The sequence below is a fragment of the Equus quagga genome, chromosome 19, assembly GCF_021613505.1.
Source record: "Equus quagga isolate Etosha38 chromosome 19, UCLA_HA_Equagga_1.0, whole genome shotgun sequence".
Classification (NCBI taxonomy): domain Eukaryota; kingdom Metazoa; phylum Chordata; class Mammalia; order Perissodactyla; family Equidae; genus Equus; species Equus quagga.
The window spans coordinates 30,664,108-30,670,793 of NC_060285.1; positions in this window are offsets into that span (position 1 = coordinate 30,664,108).

Genomic DNA, 6,686 nt, shown 5'->3' on the forward strand with positions numbered 1-6,686 from the left:
CCAGTCTTCTGAACAAATAAATACAGTAACACCCATAACTACAACTTCTTATCTGCAGGAAAATAAGCCAGTTGGAAAGTTGTGCAAGACACTGAATAAACATATACAAGAACTAAGGACTCTACCCTCCCTAGAAAGCCCTTAAACCCTGGATTCCGGGGGCTCACTTTTGAGACAGAAAAGATGAATTGAGAGTGGCTCTACTTGGGTCTTTCTCTAATTTCTCTTAATGGAAGATACCTTGGAACCTGAGTATCTTTTAAAAAAAGATAACTAACATTTTAACAAACATATTATTGGGACTGGGAACATCACATTATTTCCTGGGGGATCTTCTAAAAAATAAAAGCCAGGTAGTGGTGTATTCTAGTAGCTTTTGGAAACCCCAAAACCATGTTTCTGAATTTAAGGTTGTTCAAGTAAATAGGCTACAGACACTCAGATTGTGAAGGAAATCTTGACGGACGGTAGAAGGAAAAGAATGAAAACGTCTCATTTACACTTTATGCTCCCAGGCAATTTCTGCTGGACGATTAGATCACTGTATTTGTTACAGCTTGATCACCTGTTTTTCATTTCAAACAAGTTTTCTTCAGTTTCTTTGCCAACAAAGCACACTTGATAGAAATGCCTCAAAATCAATTTATACTGCTTCACCAGTTTTATGCATTTTAAATTTAAGGAAACAACAATTAGGATCTTTTCAATGGTGAAAAGAACTCCATTAAGCTGCCACAAATGTTAAAAGTTCCTGACTATGCTAACACTTATGTAATTGTTCTGGAAGCCCCACGCACCGCAATAGACCTACAACACTGGGCACGATTCAATGAATATTTCTATGCACACACTCTCTAAGACGCTCTCCAGTTAGGATTTATTTTTTCAAAGAAAAAAAAGACAAAATATGGTACATCAAATCCCAAAGTTCTTTCTGTGATTTTTTGGAAAGTACTGCCTCACATGAGAGCATTAGACGATGCTACTGTTTTCATTAATAAAGCAGCCAGATGGGCTAGCATTAAAACAGGTTGAAACTTCGAAATCCTTCCTGAAAAAAAAATAACATAGAGAACGTGTGGGTTCTCAAATTTCCAAGTGGTCCCCATTTCCTCTTGTGACTTTATTCCCAAGTTTGTTTATTAAAAGTTGTGGCTGGTAGCATATGACTGGTGTCCTAATCTCCTCAGCAATGTTAAGGAAATGATACATGCCATAAAGTGCCAGTCAGTCCACACAGGCATGGGTCCGCAACACCAAGGCTCATTGGTAACACACACTCCAATAGCTTTCATTGGACTCCTTCTATAAGTACAAATGCCTGTGGGGAATTTACTAAATCATATGGCATAACCTGTATCCCAAAAAGCATTTGTCTGGTGCTACTTTCAATACAAAGGTAGTAAATTTTTCATTAGCAATGGTCAAAATGGAGTCTAGGAATTCAATTATTGGTGAGCCAAACTGAGTTTGTTGATGGTTCTGGGGGCAGTTCCTCCAGGCAGTTGAAACAGGTTGTAGATGGGAGTTTTTGTTGAGGCAGCAATGGGGCAGTTCAGCCTTCGGTTGTCATCAGAGCCTTTGAACAAGAGGTCATCAGTCTGTGTCTCCCTGAGGAGGGTGAAGAGGAGGAATCTGGCAGGGAGGGATCATCAGTGGACCAAGCAGCCTTCAGTGGGCCCCAGGGCCAAGGATGGGTCTCCAGAAGGGCCCCAAGCCCTGGGATGGCCCATAAGAAAACGCAGAATCCCAGTCTTAAACTTAGAGGCAGAATGTGGAGAAAGGAACAAGATGGAAACTCAGTTATTAGAACCGGAATACAAGATAGAGCCTATAACAGGAATAAAGTGGGAACCTCACAGCTGGAAATGGAGCAGGAGCTCAGAAGAGAACCAGAGCCCGGCTAAGCAGAGACAGAGCTAGAGGACCTGCTTATATTTCCTCTAAGAGCAGATTTGGGCCCAGCACCTAGGGTAGGACTCACCTGGAGTAGCCCCGCACTGGGTGGGACTCCACGGCCCCAGCCAAGGGTCAAGCCTGAATTCAGGGAAAGGCAGCAGGCACAGGACCAGATACCACCCACACCAAAGTCCTCTTGGCTTTCAGCTGTGCTTTTTTTTTTTCACAACTTTATCCCTTTTTTGGTTTCTGAACTTTTAAGATCTACTCTCTTAGCAACTTTCAAACATATAATACAGTATTATTGACTACAGTCACTGTGCTGTACATTACCTTCCCATGACTTATCTTAAAACCGTAAGTTTCTACGCTTTTTGCAAGCTGCTTTTCTTACCTGAAATCCCCAAGCCCAAACTCCCCAGGTTGCTCATCCTTCAGGATCCAGTTCAAGAAACGTCTTCTCTGTGAAGCCGTTCCTGGCTCCTCTGGGTTCCAGGAGCACTTTCTACCCCTCTCTATTAGGACACTTACTGTGCTCTCTCCTGTCCTGTTTTTCTTTACTCATCTCTCTCCCCGACTGGCCTTCAAGCTTCTCGTCCAATGCTTCTCGGCATTTCCTGAGCCCAGCACAATTCCAGCACAGCATAAGATTTCAATAAATATTTGATGATAAATAAATGAATGAAGTGACTGAGTGAACAGTGTTTATTAAATGAAAATTGATCAATCAATAAACAGGTTAACGAATGAAGTAACTGTTAACAATTCCATATATTGAAATGAAAACAAAATAATAACAGCAGCTAACATTTATGTACTGCTTGCTGACTGTCCTGGGCCCTCTGCTCAGTCCTTTACAGAGAAGATCTTATTTCATCTTCACAACAACCCAAGATGTAAGTTCTATCATAACACCCATTTTACAGATGAGAAATGGAGGCATCATGCTAGAGTCTTTAAGAGCTCAATCTGATCTGGGATCTGTATATTCTACCCAGCAATGGGACCCCTCATGACTTGGGCCTCCACTTGCTACAGGGGATGTGGTGGCTGTTGAGGGTGTGGGAAGAAGGTGTCAACAGGCTCTACTTGTCTCTCTGCCTCCCTCCTTCTCCCCTGTGTCTTGCATTAACAGGGACAGTCTGTCCCATGCAGCCTATTGCCAGGTCCCTTCCTCTCCTGATGGGCAAGACCATACTAGAATAGGCCAGAACCCCCATTCTCCTTTGAGTTCTTTACCTGGCTAGCCTTAGGGTGCAGGATGTGGCAGAAATGGAAGTGAAATGATAAAGAATGTTCCTATTCACCTGATACTTGCGTATCTGCTTTGTTCCAGGGACCACACCAAGTACTTTGCATACAGTATCCTCTTCAGTCCTCACTCTACTCGGTGAGGTAGGTGTCCTCATCCCACAATGTACCTGAGATTCCCAGAGTTTTATCAACTCACCTAATGTCCCAGAAGCTGGAAGCAGAGCCAGGATTTGAAATAAGGCCCATCTGCCTCCAATTTGAAGAAATTCAACAAAAAACTAAGGAATACCTCCTCTTGGGCATGCTCATCCCCTTCCCATGCAGCATGTTGCCACAATACCCTTGGTGTCAGAGGCACAGCCATAATCACATTCTCAGGTGCTTGGTTAGGGCATCCTTGAAAGCCTGACTTTGGTGGCAGCTTTTTGGTCTGCTTATTAGAAAAAGTCACAAAGATCCCATTCGTTGGTATAAAATTAGAGACAGAAGCTGTGTAGGACAGCGGGTAAGATGAGCAGCATTCTCAGCTGGAAAATCGAGAATCCTCCTCCCGACTTCCGTCCTCTCCTCTTCTGCTCTTTAGCAACTCATGCGCTCGTAGTTCACGTGCCGCCATTTTTGTGGACATGTTCCTGATGGATGATGAGAACCTGTCGTGAAATGGTGCACCAGGAGGAGAGAGGAGAGCCCGGAGTCCACACCTGCACCCTTTGCTTTGTGAAATTCCAGACTGTTTCATCCGCTCTACCTCACCCTAAGAACTCCAGATTCCACTTTTCTTAATGACTTTCCCCTTAAAAGCCTACACAGTTGTCTTTGAAGAAGTTAACTTTGAAGAAGGAGAAAAAGAATAGATGAATCATTTGCAGGAAACAGGGGGAGAGACGTGTGGTTGGAACAGCAGATGGCTGAGCGTGTGGGCACATAGCTGTCTCTGTGGTTCCTTCCACCACCCTCTGGAAATGAATCCTTTGGAAGTGTACACTCATTCCAGGGTGGGGGCTGCACCCGCTTTCAGGTACTAACATGTAAATCCACATCCGCTAGGATTCTTCTCAGACATCAAAACTCCGGGAGGGTGGGAAGGCCAGGCTCAGGCCCAGATTGGACGATTTATCCTCTCCTTGAAGTTCTGACATTAAACTTTTGAAAGATAAAGTGATAAACTACTTTCAATTAGTGGTAACAGAAGTTCTCATGCTGCCTTCTTGCTCCTGCAGGATATGAAGTAAGTACATAAATATTTTTCCTATGCCACAGTGCAAGCTCCTGACCTCATAAGGGATTGGTAAATGCCTAGAGGGAAGCTAGAGGGGGGAGACTACATTCAGATCAAATAAGCACTAAGCAGGAAAACACAAACGGTTCTTGGTGGGGCTTTGGATGGGGAGTGTGGAAAGCACATAAAGATACCACAGTCTTGGGGACAAGTGCCCATGTGTTGTTCCACAAAGTCAGCTTCTTACTGTATACATGGAGATGACACCAACTGGGTCGTTTCACTTGGATAACAAATTTCTAGAATCCCAAGAATCCAAGAGAACACACATTTTGAAAAAGTTTGACTTTTTTTCAGAAGGTGTCATTTAGGCCCTCCTGTTACTTCTACGTAAATTTCCAAATGTTATCTGGATGTATATGCTGGGATAAGTAATTGTTGTTATTTTATTTTTAGATGTATGAAATTCATTTCATCAACAGACTGTTTCATCGATTTTTTCCCGCAGCCATCACCACCGTCTGCCCTCCCTCCGCTATGCCCATATCACAGGACCCTGTTGTGAGCACATGAATGTGCAGAAAGATAAGCGCTTGTCATTTTTTTAGTGCAGTAGCAGTTTTGGTAAAATGCAGATACGTTTCTTAGCACAAATTATGATATACCACTTGGGAACAAAGCATTGTGGTTAGGAGCACTTTTTATTAATGAACACCCCTTGAAAATCGACTTTAGTAATAAAAGTCATCTGATTAAGAGTGAGTAAACTCAGTCCAGAAATCAATCTGAATAATTATAAAAAATATTTCAGCAATTATAAATCTTGTTAATAATAGAATTTCCACCCCTTACTCATGAGTTGATGACTCATTTATCTGAAAGTCATTCATACTAACCTTCACAAAAGCACTAATTCTTGGATCCTGAAAAGCTTCAAAATTACTCTTCATAATTTTAAAACTGACCAGACTGGACTAATTTTTTGCCTCTCAAGATTCCCCAGGCCTGCCTGACCCAAGCCTCAGCCGCTTCCTGAATGGAGAACCTCCCGGGGGCGGGGCTTCGCAGAGATCATCCCACATCTCACCCACTGCAAGAGGAGCCTCGGTGGCTCCAGGCTCCCGTCTGACCCGACCAGACTCATGAAACTTATGGATGGCTTCTTTCGTTCCACCTCTTCCAGGCAGCTTAGTAAGATGTGGAATCTGGCTTCCCTAATGGCTCCCTGAAGTAGCTAATAACCCAGAAGTGCAAGGGAGTTAAACTTTGAATCAAGGGACTAGAGGCCAGGAAAACAAATCCTTCTCCTTTTTCCACCCATCCCCCAACACCTGATGGATTGCTTCAAGGTGACCTGCAGAACGAGCAACTGGCTTGTATTTCCTTGTGAAGTTATGGTCAGTTCCTCAACATATTACCTGGTATTTGCATCCCTGCCTCATCCCTCTTTCTCTTTCTCTTTTGAAGTCCTGGGATTGCACCTTTCAGTACAGCCTTAGCAAGTACAGTCATGTACCATATAATGACGTTTTGATCACTGAGGGACCACAAATAAGACGTGGTCCCGTAAGATTAGTACCACATGGCCTAGGTGTGTAGTAGGCTGTACCATCTAGGTTTCCAGAAGTACACTCTGTGATGTTTCCACAAAGACTAAATCACCTAAGGACGCATATCTCAGAACGTATCCGTGTCGTTGAATGACACATGACTGTAATCTTTGCCTCAGGTTTTAGTTTCTAGGGAATTTGGCTAAGATAATGAGTAAAAAGAAAATCACGTTATATCTTCAATCTGGCCTCCTGCCTACAGTCTATTTCCTTCTTAAACAAAATGAATGGAGATCTAAAATCCCTGTTAAGGTTAAGAGAGCTGCTTCAGCGAAATGTCTCTGGGTTGAGACTACGTTTCCTGAATCCTATCTAACTTTCCTGTGAGTGAGTTTCATCTCACCACAAGAGGACTGGATACTAGCAGTTCTTTTCTCAGATTGGTTGCTTCTGCCCAGCTTGGTGTGGTGAACCAGGACAATGGACGGTAGCTTTTCCTATATACATCCTGCTATTTGCAAACCTACTTCCCAATCTCCATCTGATTACTTTTGATGCTATCCTCTGCCTTCTTTGTGTCCTTACCTCCCATTTCACTTTCAGTGAATTCCTGATATGCACTTGTGATAAAGCCAGTTGGAAGTAATATTCAAAATCCTTTTGATTCAGGATTTTCTGTTTTGTGTAAAATATGTATTTTTTAATCAACAGCTAAAGAATATCAGCTGCAAAGAGCAACGTGATATTTGGGGATTGTAAACAAG